Below are 15,341 nucleotides of genomic sequence, written 5' to 3'. Positions count from 1 at the left end.
CCACAAGTGCCACACATGAAGTGGTTTTTGGTTCAGTGTGGTTGTTATTTTCAGTGTAGGCACCTATTGCCAAACTGCTGTGGCCACTGATCACCATGGTGGTGCATGCCGGCCCAGAGGCTTTGGGTAGTGTCTCCCAGGTGTGAAAGTCAATGATTTAGGACCTTCATGTCACACTTGCAAGCATCCTTGAAGAAGAGATTTGGGCATCCTACTGGTCTTCTGGCTCTGGCTACCTCAGCATAGAGGAAATCACCTTCCACTTGCGAATGTGCCCAAAGTATGTCCTTTCACAAAATTAAATGCCTTCTATAGAGGGACCTTTCAACTGATGATTTCTGTAAGAAAGACATTTAAGATTTTAGGATGTGAAATATTTAGGGTGAGAGTAATTTCAATTTTTAAGTTTTTTGATTATTTAGTCATAATGTATTTCTCATCAAGAATTTTGGCCTAATTGTAACATGATTACATAATAGAAAAAATAGCACCATGAGTTTTTCCCTTTAAATGCAAACTTTGAAAGACTTGTATTATTATAATATATTACTTAGCCTTGTGCTACATGACATTAAAACATAAGGGACAATGGATTCATTTATATAAAAACTGGAATGGTAAATCTATGCTATTGTTATCTTGGTTGTGTGGATTTATTTTTTAAACCGTGCACATGTGCATGTTTGTGTGTTTTTGCAGGGGTGATAAAGCTACGAAAAGGGTTAAAACCCTATTTGGAATCTCAAAGATAGAACTGGAACATTTTGAAATGGCAGGAAAGGCCACAATTAGTTCTGTCCATTTAATGGAACTGCATCGCACTGGGAGTGGTAGCTTTTAATTTAGTACTCTGATTTATAATGAGCAGATTTATACTGAGCAGATCAAGTGTGCAACAATTGCAAACCCTCTTATAGTCTGTACACTGCCCTAGCCATATGTTGTGCTGAGTACTTGTGGTCAAGTTTCGAAGTCCTATGGTATGGTCTTCATTTATTCCTGAGGCGGACTGTAAATTCAGCAACTATTAATTCTTTTGTTTTGCTAAAGGGTATGGTTTGTTATAATCCTGCCAAGCCCAAAAAAAGGGTGGAGCTTCAGAGCTCTGTAGAAGAGTCACGCGGACTCTGTTTCTCTCTCCACAGATGCTGTCAGACTTGCTGAGTTTTTCCAGCATTTTCTGCTTTTGTCTAAGTTTCCAGCCTCTGAAGTATTTAGCTTTTACCGAAAATGGGATGGTTTGTTATAATGCTGCCAAGTCCATTTCTTCCCATTAACCAGTTGATTACATTTTTTTTCATATTTTAATCAATATTGATAAGTGTCCTTACTTGGGCACCATGTTCCTTTCAGAAAATGGATTTGTCCATTGTTATGAAAGGTATGGATTTTCCCTTGTGGTGTCCCAAGGCGGTGCAGTGCTCAAGTATTTGCTGATATGGCCTGGAAGCCATTTCATTTGTCCCTTTAGTGAGGGTTAATTGTGGCAAGAGATCAGGTATGGGGATAAATTGATTGTGGGGGGGTGGGGGGTGATGTTATTAGATCCACCCAATCTGCATGCTTAAGAAATTGAAGTGATAATGAAATCACTTATGGATTTGCATCAATTCACAGATATTACCTTCTGAGTTCCTTTCAAAACTGGTTGTTCTTGGAACTGTTATTTAATGAAATTTATGTATCATAGTATTTTCTTTCAGCTTCTGTTGCAAGGAGTTTAATCTATATTGCTTACAATCCGATACATTTGAAATCAGTAGTGCTCATCAAATAAGTGGCTGTAATAAAAATCAGGATTTAAGTCCAGTAAAAATTGAAAAACCCACATGAAAAGATTGTTTTGCTTCCAGTGCTGCGTGTACTTTAACTTGTTGGTCACAGTGCGTTGTACTGCATCTTAGTAAATTGAAACAAGCATTGTTTGCAAATAAAAAGGATACTGTCTAAGCTGACTTTCATTTCCTAAACTGGAATCTGATGAGGCCCTCACGTGTCATGTTCCTGATTTTTGCCTCAAAACTGCTTAAGGCATTCCTTAAGGTCACATCTACAATAATTATTGCAATGATTATCATTGGCCTACTTAACTCCTTCAAATGGTCACTGATGCAAAAGTGCTTTCCAATAGCTTCTGTGTCAGTTGAAGGAGGTGGAAGTGATTGCTGAGCGCTCTATATCTGGAGTGTGCTGTTGGGTAATTTAAAGAAGACAATTCAGCTGGCATTCTTGGAGAAGGTACTCATTTGTAGATGTGATTAGTTTTGTTTTAATAATGTATGATATGTATGCAGTTCAGAGTATTCATATTAAAATAATTCAGTTGCACATTTTTACTTCTGGTGATCTGACTGTGTTGGACAAATGACACTTTTAAAATGACAGGCCAATTTTGGTGAAATTTTTGAACAGTTTTGGTCAGTGGGATTTCTATTTGATGCATTAGTTTTTTAACCAGAAGAGTTTGGACATATAGCTGTAATGCTCTTGTTGAAGGTAGCCTATTGAATTGTTTCTTAAATTGGTAAAAAGATGGAAATGAAATGCACCTATTAAATGCTGTAGAGTGGAAATGAAGACCGACTTACTGAATAGCTCAATGAGCTAGAAGTTCGAAGATTCTCGTCATGTATTCCAGCCATTAGATTAACTACAATTTCTTTTTCTACAGAAGTAAAACCTCGGGAAAAGATTAAAAAGAAAACAATTAAATTCTCCAAATTGGAACATAACATTTTGTGTGGATCTACAACAACAACAAAACTCTAACCAGGTGTGTTGGAAAAATAACTTGCTAATGATTGGCTGTTCAGTCTATGTTAATGCAGCTCTTCAATGTTTCTAAAATAAGAGAATATTCTGAGACAATGAGCCATACAAGTATGTAATCAAATTAGGTAAAAAGCTCCATTGACTGTATTTTTAGAATTATCCTATTAAGGTTAGTAAAGGTGGTGAATTTTTCAGGGTTAAACCGGAACTGAATTTAAAAATGAATCTAAAACCCTTAACATTTGGTGTGTTGTTACCACTGAACAGCATTGAGCTTATGAGTTAACTTTCATTTTTGGAGCAGTCTCTAACTGTCCCAGTTGGCTGCTTTTTGTTTTTATCTCTGCATTCTGAATTACATACAAAGAGGTTGTGTGTTTTATTTGCCAATTTTAAACCACTGGCAGAGCCAAAAGTGCTTCAAAAACCGCCTGAATTGTGATTCAAAGGAGAGAGTGGTGAGCGCTGATTAGGACTGGTGCTAGCTTTGTTTTTAGGCTGTCAAATTTGGGTTTTATCAGTTTATAGTGATGGAATATTTAAGTCACAGTTTTTTTTTAACCAAATTGGGAAACAAGTCAGGTTTCATCTGTCATTTTTGTGCAGTAATCTTTATTATGCTAAACAAGATCAACATAATTTGTTAATTTGGCTCTGGTTTGCTATTATAAATGATTATAGCTAAATTTACAGTTCACCTCTGAATTTTTAAATATTTAGCTTTTTCTTCTGAACAAATTCATGCACAACACTCAATTTGAATGTCAAGTTCACTTGCTACTTTTGTTGCATCTGAAATCTATTTAGGATTCTAAACACTGCAAATTTAGTAACCTTACCTGTTTGCTCACATTCCATGAATGACTCAAAACATCAATGGCAATGCCAGCACTTGTTGCCCAACCCTATTCACTCTTGAGCTGTGGTGAGCTGCTTTCTTGTCCCGAAGTGCTGTTAGAAAGGGTTCCAGGATTTTGACTCAGCAACAATGAAGGAATGGTGATATAGTTTCAAATGAGGATGCTGTGTGACTTGGGAGCTTGCATGTGGTGGTATTCCCATGTGCCTGCTGCCCTTGTTTTTCTAGGTGTTAAGAGGTCATAGATTTGGAAGATGTTGATAAAGGAACATTGGCGACTTGCTGCAGTATATTTTGTACATGGTACACACAGCTACCACGGTGTATTGGTGGTGGAGAGACTGAATGTTTAAAGTGGTGATTGCCAATCAAGAGGGCTGCTTTGAAGGTGTTATGATCCTAGGCTGGACCCGCAAGGTTTTTTAAGGTCCAGTTAAGGACCACTAACGTTTTGTTTAAAGTTTGAGATTCAAGACACTTGCTCAGCGAATAAAGCCACAAGTTTCCACTGGTTTTGAACAAACAAAAGTAAACTTTACAAGGTCAGAAAGGATAAAACAATTTATAATATCTATCTTATATTTACCCTGAATGTTACAGTATGAGGTACATGTGAATTAACAAGCATACTGTGGTCGAACACACCAGACCATACAATAAATGGCAGACGTGACCCAGACAGAGCCCACGGATTTCTCAGCAACCCAGCCAGACGTCAGTAAACACTGTGAGTCAGCCAACCTTAGAAGTTCTGTCACTCTCACGAGGGATTTAGCCTTCAATTTTGAAGATCTAAGCTGGGGTTTCTCCCCAAAAGTCGCTCCAACTTGGGTGGCATGTACAATAGCCTATCTCGCAGGGTTTCAATCTCGTCTCCCAAGATTCTGTTCCCCTGGATTCCTGAGCATGCACCTGAGCACCAAATCACAAATACAAGTTCTGATCTTCGGCCGCGTCGAACAGAACACTGTTCCAAAGTGGTACCTTTGCCCCAGCGGCCTGCAGCACTGAGTCACCAATCCTAGGCTGCCTTCTTTACTTAATGTCTGCTTCCTGCAGCCCCTTTCCTGTTTTGTAGCCTGTTTTTCTGCTCTGCCCTTTTTTTAAAAAAAAGGAACTGGGACCTTTTCCCGTCCTTGGCCCCTCTCTGGGGCTCTTCGTTTGGGATCTCTCCCAGTCTCCTTCCTCGGACTCGTTTTTTAAAATTGTCCTCCACACCTGGTCACTTGACCCGGGTTTTCACGCTGTTTTTATTTATGTATTGGCGCGCTGCACCCAAGAACGGTAAAAAGCCGATCTGTGCACGTGCAGCCTGCTCCTGGTCTGTGCATGTGTAAAAGCTCCAAGGCCTATCAGGATTTGAAGTTCCTGACCTCTGCTCTCAACAAGGTAAGTATAGTTTTCATAACAATGGTGAGTGTTGTTGGATCACCAGTCCAGGCAAGTGGAGCGTATGCCATTGTACTTTGAACTTGTGCCTTTTAGATGGTGGACAGGCTTTTGAGGTTTCAGGAGGTGAGTTACTCACAGCAAAATTTCCAGCCTTTGACTTGCTTTTGATGAAATGGGCTAATCGCCAAAATCAGGCATGTCCAAACACTGACTTCTGCCTACCTGACCTGCAGTACCTTTCTGAAAAGTTCCTATCCACCATTTTTCTTTACTGTTGACAACTCTGTGGAGGCAGACCAAGCAACTGAGAGTTGAAAATTACTACGCATGTATGCCCAGCAGCCCAATTTAGCACATTAGGCTAATGTACGGCAGAAGTGGTTGAAACAAATGACAGCCATGTTTTTTCCCTTCCCCTTTCAGTTTAGATATTGTGTTCATGTTTTTTTTCTTGTTATGATGTTGACTGAGATAGTAATCAACTTAAATACTGTATTTGCACTTTTAATTCTATACAATGCACATGACTAAGCAGAATTCCCTTCATTTCACTTTCATTTGGGTTCTAGTTGGGAGAACTTTATCATGTTTTTCTTAGTTTAAAAATAATACTGCAAGCAATTCATTAGGGTAGATTCAGAAATTGGATGTTTGAATAATGCAGGTCACTATATGAATGGTGCATTTAATCAATTTCTTTAGGTAACTTTAACTTTTTATAATGATCATGTCAATAATATTTGAACTTTAAAAACTAGGCTACCTTGATACAGAGGAGCATATTTGTGCTAACTAATGGCTTTGTTCTAGTTGTATATTTTGTGCTACGGCTCATAATAGCTTGCTGTAGAACATGGAGCGTTATTTTAAATGTCTTCATAAGGAATAAGCTCTGTATTTGCATGTATTTCCTTTACTTCGGTTCAGATAATGCACTATGATTCTGTAGTTCTAATATTACTGTCTAATAGATATTTCTGTTACACACTTTTTAAAAAACTATAAAGAAACAAATGTAGCAATTTGCAATATAGAGAAGAAATACTCTGGGAACAGAGTATCAGAACAGCAATGTCTGCGTAATCTTATCATTCCACAAATAAAGCCAAGGCCTGATCTCTAGTTGAATAGAAAATAATCTTTGAAAAAAATCACCCAGATTCGATAGTGACCTTGGCCACAATGTCACTGTCACTGAAACCTCGCCCATGCTTGTCATAATTTATCCAACACCATCTTAAGCTGCGAAGTTGTCCAGACCTCAGTACCTGCAGTAAGCTCTGGCTGCCCATAAACCCTGTCCCTCTTGATTTGTAATGGTTTTCTGTCCACCAGAAACTGAACTGGACCAGCCGTATAAATACTATGACTACACGAGTAGGTCAGAGGCTGGGAATTTTGTGGAGAGTAACTCACCTGACTGCGCAAAGCCTGTCCACCATCTGCAAGGCACAGGCCAGGAGCGTGATGGAATACTCTCCACTTGCCTGGATGAGTGCAGCTCCAACAGCACTCGAGCTTGACACTGTCCACGATAAAGCAGGCCACTTGATTGGGACCCCATCCAACACCTTCAGTGTCCACTCCCTCTGCTCCCTGTACAGTGGCAACAGTGAGTCCCATCTACAAGGTGCACTGCAGCAAACTCAACAAGGCTCCTTCGACAGCACCTTCCCAACCTGCAACCTCTACCACATACAAGGACAAGGGCAGCAGGTGCGCCGGCACACCACCACATGGAAGTTCCCTTCCAAGTCACTTACCATCCTGACTTGGAAATATATTGCCATTCCTTCACTGTTGCTGGATCAAAATCCTGGAACTCCCTTCTTAACAGCACTGTGGGTATACCTACACCACATTGACTGCAGCAGTTCAAGAAGGTGACTCACCACCACCTTCTCAAAGGCAGTTAGAACTGAGCAATAAATGCTGGCCTAGCCAGCGATGTCCACATCACATGAAATAATATGTTAAAAACGGTGCATTGAATGTAGAATTTTGCCCTAGTTTACAGCCTTAACCTTTACCCAAATCAAGAAAGCAGCATTCCAACAGCTCAAGGCTGACATCCAAAGGCAAATCCGGAAGATAAGGATAAGTGATGGGAAGAGACCATGAGAGATCCAACAATAGCTGATCATCATGGCTTTTTCTGAAGCCACTAGTGCCATCTATAGACCAATATCAAATGGACAAAACCTCCTTTGCTTAAAGATGTCAATGCCATCCATCAACGCTGGAAAGAACATTTCCAACAACTCCTCAATCTTGAATCCACAGTGGCAGCTGATGATCTGCAGGTTATGTGCCAGTATCCTGTGTTTGAATCCATGGATAAACCACCCGAGAGAGCTGCAATAAGCAATCAAATGGATGAAAAATGGCTAAATCTGCAGCCCCGATGTTATTCCATTTGAGGTCTTCAAAGCTGGTGTGCTTTTGCTTACGTCAGGGCTCCATGCACTCCTGTGGATTTGAGAGGAAAAGGGAAGATAAACCATGCTGTGGAACTATAGAGATATTTCCCTCTTGTCCATAACAGGGAAAATCCTGACATGCTTTCTCCTGAATTGCCTACTTCCTGCGGCTGAGGAAATCCTTCCAGACACACAGCGTGGCTTTCGACCTTCCAGAGGAACCTCTGACATGATCTTTGTTGCCAGAAAAGTCCAAGAATAACACCAGGAACTCTTAATTTCATTCATCAACCTGATCCAAGAATTTGACTCAGTAAGTCTTGTGGCTCTGTGGATTGTGCTCTGGAGATTTGGATGCCCAAGAAACTTCATCACACTTCATCACAATCCTGCTAGTACTTCATAATGATGTGGCTGCAACTGTCTTGAATGGGAGATTTGAAATAGATACCTTCAAAATCCAGACTGGTGTCGAGCAAGGTTGTGTGATTGCTCCCCACGCTATTTACAATCTGTCTGACAGTGGCTATTCACCTCATCAAAGACCAACTGCCTTTGGGTGTGAGCATCAAGTACCACCTAGATGGATAATTCTAACCTCAGTTGCCTCCATGCCAGAACTAAACTGACCACTGTAAACATACATGATTGTAGTATACAATTGACTGCAATGTTGTTGCCCACTCTGCACCAGATTTGCAAATCATTTTTGATCCATTCAATTCTGTATACAAGAGACTCAGCCTGTCCTTGAATGTTGCCAAAACAAACCACCTCCTATCAACCCAGACCTGATCAGTCAAATATTGCACCTCCCGTATATGCCGAAGGAGAGTCTTTGGAACATGTTGAGTACTTCCCATACCTTAACAGCCACCTCTCTGTCAAGGCCAACATTGACGAGATCCAACACTGGATCAGCTGCGCCAGCTCGGCTTTCTAGAAACTACAGCTGCAAGTGTTTGACAACAAAGACCTCCTCTGCTAGTCAGCAAAAGCCCTAGTGTACAGAGCTGTTGTTTTCACCACATTCCTGTATTCCTATGAGACCTGAACTGTGTTTCAGCGACACGTAAGAGTGCTAGTGAAATTCCAAAAGCAATGCTTCTGCTGCGTTCTCTGGATTTAGTGGGAGGACCGCTGAACAAATTCTAGTGTCCTTCTTGAAATGAGCTCCACTAGCATTCAGAGAAAACTCCTGCAGAATCAACTACAACGGACTGGGCACTGTCCGGATGGCTGAAAAGCATCTCCCTGCCAGGACTTGTTTTCTCAACTTTCATATGTATAATGTTCCAGGGGAGAACAAAGAAAATGCTACAGCGACACTCTGAAGCTGAAGCATGGCAACATTGACATTAAGGACTGGGAGGAGCTTGCCACCAATTGTTCAAAATAGTGATAACTTGTCAATCAAGCTGAATCATGCTTTGAGTCCAAAAGCCTTATTGGTACAGAGCAGCAGCAGAGAGGGAAAGAAAAGAAAGCAAATCCTGCACTCTGGATCCCACTGCCTCATGGGACATCCGGCCCCATGGTGTCCGAAGATTTGTGGGTCAAGACTCAGGCTGTTCAATCACATGACCCATGGCAGAAACTTCATCCTCTGATTGAGGGATGGCTGATGACGACCCTACCCAACTTTGGCATCCTCAACCAGTCTTACTTTTCCCCTCTGCTTTATGGTCGTCTGACCTTGGCCTTCTGTGCATCCTGTCCTCCATCTGATAGCTGAATCGTCAACCATCTTGGCCCTGTTCTCTGGAATTCCATAGTTTAACTGCTTTGCTTCTCCTCGCTCTGCATTTTAAAATGCAAGTCTTCAACCAAACCTTGAGTTATAATATCCCATGAAGGCTCAAGTTCTATTCCTTTCTTTTTGTGAAGTACCTTGAAATATTTTTCTACTTAAACATGCTATATGACAATTATTATTTAGGGGGAGGCGATGGCATTGTGATAATGTCACTGGACTAGTAATTCAGAGGCCCAGGCTAATACTCTGGGGACACAGGTTCAAATCCCACTATGGCAGCTTGTGAAACTTAAATTCAATTAATAAATTTGGAATGCAAAGCTAGTTTCAGCAATGGTGACCTTGAAACCATTGTCATAAAAACCCACCTGGTTCACTAATGTCGTTTTCAAGGAAGGAAATTGCCATCCTTACTGTTACGAACATGTAAAGAGGGGTGAATTGACTCTCCTCTATTCAACCTCCTCTGTTGGTTACTACAAAGGTTTAAGTTTCTTTTTCATGAGGATATGCCTTTTCCAAATAAGAATTTGTTCAATTATTTAAGCTGTGAGCAATGGGGAGCCAGCCAAAGAAAGAGACAATTCATTAACTACCAAACCCGAGAGAAAAATAATATAAACATGACGTCAAACAGTCATTTGGGCACATGCTCGTGCGTGCATACACACACAGCTAAGGGGAGCTAGAGTCTTAATTGAAAAAAGGTAAAAGAATATATGGTTAAGTGTCCTTTAATTGTCCTTGAGGCGTAGATCTTAAATACTGCAGTCGATTTGGGTTAGCTGGTTTCTTGGATGTGGTCAGATGTAGAAGATGTTGCAATTATTTTGAGATCTCAGTTCACTGGTAGGTTTTTGGAAGAATTGGCTTCTTGAACTGGGCGAAACATTTATTCCAAAAGAGAGAGAGAGGAAGGAAGCAGCCTTCTGCCTGTTTCCTCTGCTGAAGACTTTCTTGATGTCGGCTGTGCCACTTGCAATCTCTCTCTAGTGGCCGGGCGGCCTTGCCTTAAAACACTTGACCTATTGAGTATTTCCAAAAGATTTTTGGGTGTATCTGTCTGTGGCAGCCATTGTTTCAATATCCAGTACTTTGCATTTTTATTGTCTCTTCCTTAGACAGTTATGAGTTTCGATGGGTTTCTGCACTATAGGAAATGCCTCTCTTCACACTCCCCTGAGGTAGATTTGTTTGCTTCCGGACAGATCACCCAGCATTGACCTAGACTGAAAAGGACAATGGCAAACACAGCCCTGTTGACCCTGCAATGTCCTCCTTACTAACATCTGGGGGCTTGTGCCAAAATTGGGAGAACTGTCCCATGGACTAGTCAAGTAACAGCCTGGCATAGTCATACTCACTGATTCATACCTTACAGAAAATGGCCCAGACACCACCACCACTACCATCCCTGGGGTATGTCCTGTCTCACTTGCAGGACAGACCTACTACAGGTGGAAGCACGGTGGTGTATATAGCTGGGAGGGATTTTCCCTGGGAGTTCCTCAACGTTGTCTCTGGACCCGATGAAATCTCATCGCATCAGAACAAACATGGGCAAGTAAACCTCCTGCTGATTACCATCTACTGCTCCCCATCAGCTGATGAATCAGTATTCCTCCATGTTGAACACCAACTGGAAGAAGCACTGAGGATGGCAAGGGCATAGGATGTGTTCTTGGTGGGGGACTTCAATGTCCATCACCAAGGGTGGCTCGGTAGCATATAGCTGCTCGACTGGGTCTGTGGCAGGTGGTGAGGGAAAAACATACTTGTCTTTGTCCTCAACAATCTACCTGTTGCAGATGCATCTGTCCATGACAGCGTTTGTAGGAGTAACCACCGCACAGTCCTTGTATTGACGATGTCTCACCTTCACAACTGAGGATACCCTCCATCATGTTGTGTGGCACTACCACCGTGCTAGATGGGATAGATTTCGAACAGACCTAGCAGCTCACATCTGGACATCCATGAGGTGCTGTGGGCCATCAGCAGCTGAATTGTATTCAACCGCAATCTGTAACCTGATGGCCTGGCATATTCCCCACGCTATCATTAACATCAAACCGGGGTGGGGGGGGGGGGGGGGGGGGGGGGGGGGGGGGGGGGGATCAATCCTGGCTCAATGTAGAGTGCAGGAGGGCATGTCTGGAGCAACACCAGGTTTAGCTAAAAACTGAGGTCAACTTGGTGAAGCTATAACACAAGACTACTTGCATGCCATATAGCAGAAGCAGCATGCGATGGACAGAGCTAAGTGGCCCCACAACCAATGGATCAGATCTAAGTTCTGCAGTCCTGCCACATCCAGTCATGAATGGTGGACAATTAAACAACAATCAGGAGGAGGGGGTGACACAAATATCCCTAGCCTCCATGATGGGAAACCCAACATATCAGTACAAAAGATGGGGCCGAAGCATTTGCAACCACCTTCAGCCAGAAGTGCAGAGTGGATGATCCATTCCAACCTCCTCCTGAGGTCCCCATCATCAGATGCCAGTCTTCAGCCAATTCAATTCACAAAGCAGCCTGTTTGATTGACACCCCATCCATCACCAACATTCACTCACCCCCTCACCATTGATGGCACTCACTGCTGCAATTGTCCATCTACAAGATGCACTGTAGCAACTCATCAAGGCTTCTTTGACAGCACCTTCCAAACCTGCGACCTCTACCAACTAGAAGTACAAGGGAAGCAGATGCATGAGAACACCACCACCTTCAAGGTCCTCTCTAAGCCACACACTATCCTGACTTGGGACTATATTCCTTCACTGCTGGGTTAAAATCCTGGAACTCCCTAACAGCACTGTGGGTGTTCCTACAATATGTAGACTGCACGGTCCAAGAAGGCAGCTCACCACAACCTTCTTGAGGGCAATTAGGGATGGACAATAAATGCTGGTCTAGCCAGCGACACCCACATCCTTGAATGAATAAAAAAACAAAGTTGGTTATAGTTACAAATTCAAATTGTTTTTAACATAGGGAGACACTTTGGTAGCTGCATTATACATTGTGTAATTGCCCAGCCTCATAAAAAGGGTCTGAGTTATTTTGGCTAATTTGGTATCTTGACTCCTCATTATTATAGGTAAAGCCCCGTTCTAGGATTTGTGAGGGGGTATTGTTGAAGTTGCAATCCTTTACTTGAAACTGAGGTTTCATCAGCAATTTCCAGCTCCCCTGTACTATTTGAAGAAGAGTACTGAATTCTTTTGGCTAGTATTCTTTCTTTAACCAACTCCATCCAAAAATAACAAGATTTACTGGTCATTCACTTCATTGCTGTTTTTCGATGTGTTGAAATCAGCTGTTGTATTATCTGTGACAGTTGTAAGTACTCTTCATAAGTTTGTCCTTTCTGTAAATGATATCCCAAGAAACATGATAGTAAGACAAAAAATTATAATAAGTGTTAGTATACCCAGACATTATACCCCAGCTGTCATACTTTAATGATGCAAAGTAAAACCATTTTAAAATGGTGGGTGTTTCTAAGCTGCAACCTGAAGGTGATGAGCCCTTTCCAATCTGCAGGATTCCCTGACCAAACAGCAGTTAAATTCTGAGGGAAGTGCTTACTCATACTAATTAGACGTTCTGGTCTAAAGAATAGCTAAGTTTAAACACAGCTTCATCTTAACAGCATAGTCATAAAACATTTGTCATTTACTGTGCTGGGAGATCCATTATCCTTGCCTGGTTCCACACTTATCCAGCCAGAGAATCTGCTACAATAGCTTTATCAACAGATTTCCCCTGCCCTTTTTTTAAAAAGACACAAAGCTAAAGAATCTGAGTGGAAGGGATGATATTTTCATTGTACCTTATCTCCTGAGCCTGTAACCAATATGGAAATTGGAGAGAAATGGATGAAGGGCTGCTTTGTGCTGACCACTTCAGTCAGCTCTTCCCTCAGGACAGCAACTTTCCATGTACTTCCATGTACTCTCTAGTTACCTGGAATATTCCAGACTGTATCAGCTGGAGACAGTCATCCAGTTGAAATAAGATGTTTTTTCATTTAATTGCTGGCATTGCTTTTTCAGTGAGGTTATCTCCTTGGGGAAAAGCAGAGGAAAGTTCAGGGAATAGAGAATGTCTTTCACCCCATCTAACTAAACTCTCTAGCATTCAAGCCTCCCACTATTGATATCCATCAGCAGCTGTGCAGTTTGCACTTCTGATCATGGTGAGATGTTGCTTGAATTTAATTGTAAAAGCAACGATGGGTGGGACAACTTAAAAATATTTAGCTGAGGGAGAGAAAAGGGAAGAGGAGATCTCATTCTAATTTTAGCCAGAGCTACACATATGGAATATGAGAGGCACAGCTATAGAAACATATAAACTAGGAGCAGGAGTAGGCCATTCGGCCCTTCGAGCCTGCTCCGCCATTCAGTATGATCATGGCTGATCCTCTATCTCAACACCATATTCCCATTTTCTCTCCATACCCCTTGATGGCCCAAATATCCAAAAATGTATCATTTTATTTCTTGGATATACTTATTCAACAGCCTCCACAGCCTTATGTGGTAGAGAATTCCACAGGTTGATCATCCTCTTTGAGTGAAGAAATTTTTCCTTAACTCGGCCCTCAGTGGCCTACCCCTATCCTGAGTCTGTGGCCCCTAATTCTAGACTCCCCAACCAGGGGAAATATCCTCCCTGCATTCAGCCTGTTTAGCCCTGTTATAATTTTATGTTTTTCAATCAGATCCCCCCCTCATTCTTTTAAACTCGTGAATACAGGCCCAGTCGAACCAATCACTCCTTATACGACAGTGCTGCAATACCCCGTATCAGCCTTGTGGATCTTTGCCGCACTCCCTCTATGGCAAGTATATCCTTTCTTAGGTTGGGAGACCAAAACTTTATACAATACTCCAGGTGTGGTCTCACCAAGGCCCTGTATAACTACAGTCAGACATCCTTACTTCTGAACTCAAAACCTCTTGCAACGACGGTCAACATACCATTTGCCTTCCTAATTGCTTGCTGCACCTGCCTATTTACTTTCAGTGACTGGTGTACAAGGACATCCAGATCCCTTTCTACATCCACATTTCACAGTATACCTCTATTTAAATAACACCCTGCCTTTCTGTTCTTCACATTGAAGGGGATAACTTTACATTTATCCATGTTAAACTGCATCTGCCATGTGTTTGCCTACACATACAACTTGCCTAAGTCGCCCTGAAGCCTCCTTGCATCCTCCTCACAACTCTCAACCCCGCCCAGTTTTTTGTCATCAGCAAACTTGGGAATATTGCGTTTGATTCCCTCATCCAAGTCATTTATATATATATATCGTGAGTAGCTGGGGCCCAAGCACTGATCCCTGCAGTACACCACTAGTCACCCCCTGCCACCCGGAAAAAGACCCATTTATTCCCACTCTGTTTCCGGTCTGTCAACCAATTCTCAATCCATGCCCAGTATATTATCCCAATCCCATGTACTTTAATTTTGCCCACTAGCCTCTTAGGTGGGACCTTATCAAAAGCCTTCTTGAAATCCAAATACACCACATCTACTGGTTCTCCCTTATCTATTCTATTAGTTACATCTTCAAAAAACTTCAGTAGAATAGTTAAGCACTATTTCCCTTTCATAAACCCATGTTGACATTGTCTAATCCCGTTAATGCTTTCCAAGTGTTCTATTACCATGCCTTTTGTAATAGACTCTAGCATCTTCCCCACTACTGATATTAGGTCATTCTCTGTTTTTTCTCTCCCTCCCTTTTTTAAATAGTGGGGTTACATTTGCCACCCTCCAATCTGTAGGAACTGCTCGAGTCTGTAGAATTTTGGAAGATGACCACCAATGCATCCAATGTTTCCAGGGCTACTTCCTTTAGTACTCTGGGGTGTAGATTATCAGGCCCTGGGGATTTTCCAGCCTTTAACTCCATTAATTTCTCTAGCACCATTTTTATTTTTTTTACTAATACTGATTTTCTTCAATTTCTCCCTCTCACCAGACCCTTGGTTCCCTAACATTTCTGGGTAATTATTTATGTCCTCTTGTGTGAAGACGGAACCAAAATATGTGTTCAATTCTTCTGTTATTTCTTTGTTCCCCATTTTAATTTCCCTCGTTTCTGATTGTAAGGGAC

At 41.7% G+C, this 15,341-nt stretch overlaps 1 protein-coding gene across 4 annotated transcripts in view; it reads left to right on the top strand.

The window, feature by feature from the left end:
* LOC121277603 (bcl-2-associated transcription factor 1-like) overlaps positions 1-15,341 on the top strand; it is a 75,108-nt gene that overhangs the window by 4,829 nt on the left and 54,938 nt on the right. For all 4 annotated transcript variants that reach the window (XM_041187142.1, XM_041187140.1, XM_041187141.1 and 1 more), the window contains exon 2: positions 2,672-2,773. The gene's annotated coding sequence lies outside the window, so the exon portion shown is untranslated. The remainder of the gene's footprint in view (positions 1-2,671; positions 2,774-15,341) is intronic.

This window comes from Carcharodon carcharias, chromosome 5 (assembly GCF_017639515.1).
Source record: "Carcharodon carcharias isolate sCarCar2 chromosome 5, sCarCar2.pri, whole genome shotgun sequence".
Classification (NCBI taxonomy): Eukaryota; Metazoa; Chordata; class Chondrichthyes; order Lamniformes; family Lamnidae; genus Carcharodon; species Carcharodon carcharias.
Note: the sequence above shows the minus strand (reverse complement) of the source record. Positions and strands in the feature narration are given on the sequence as shown.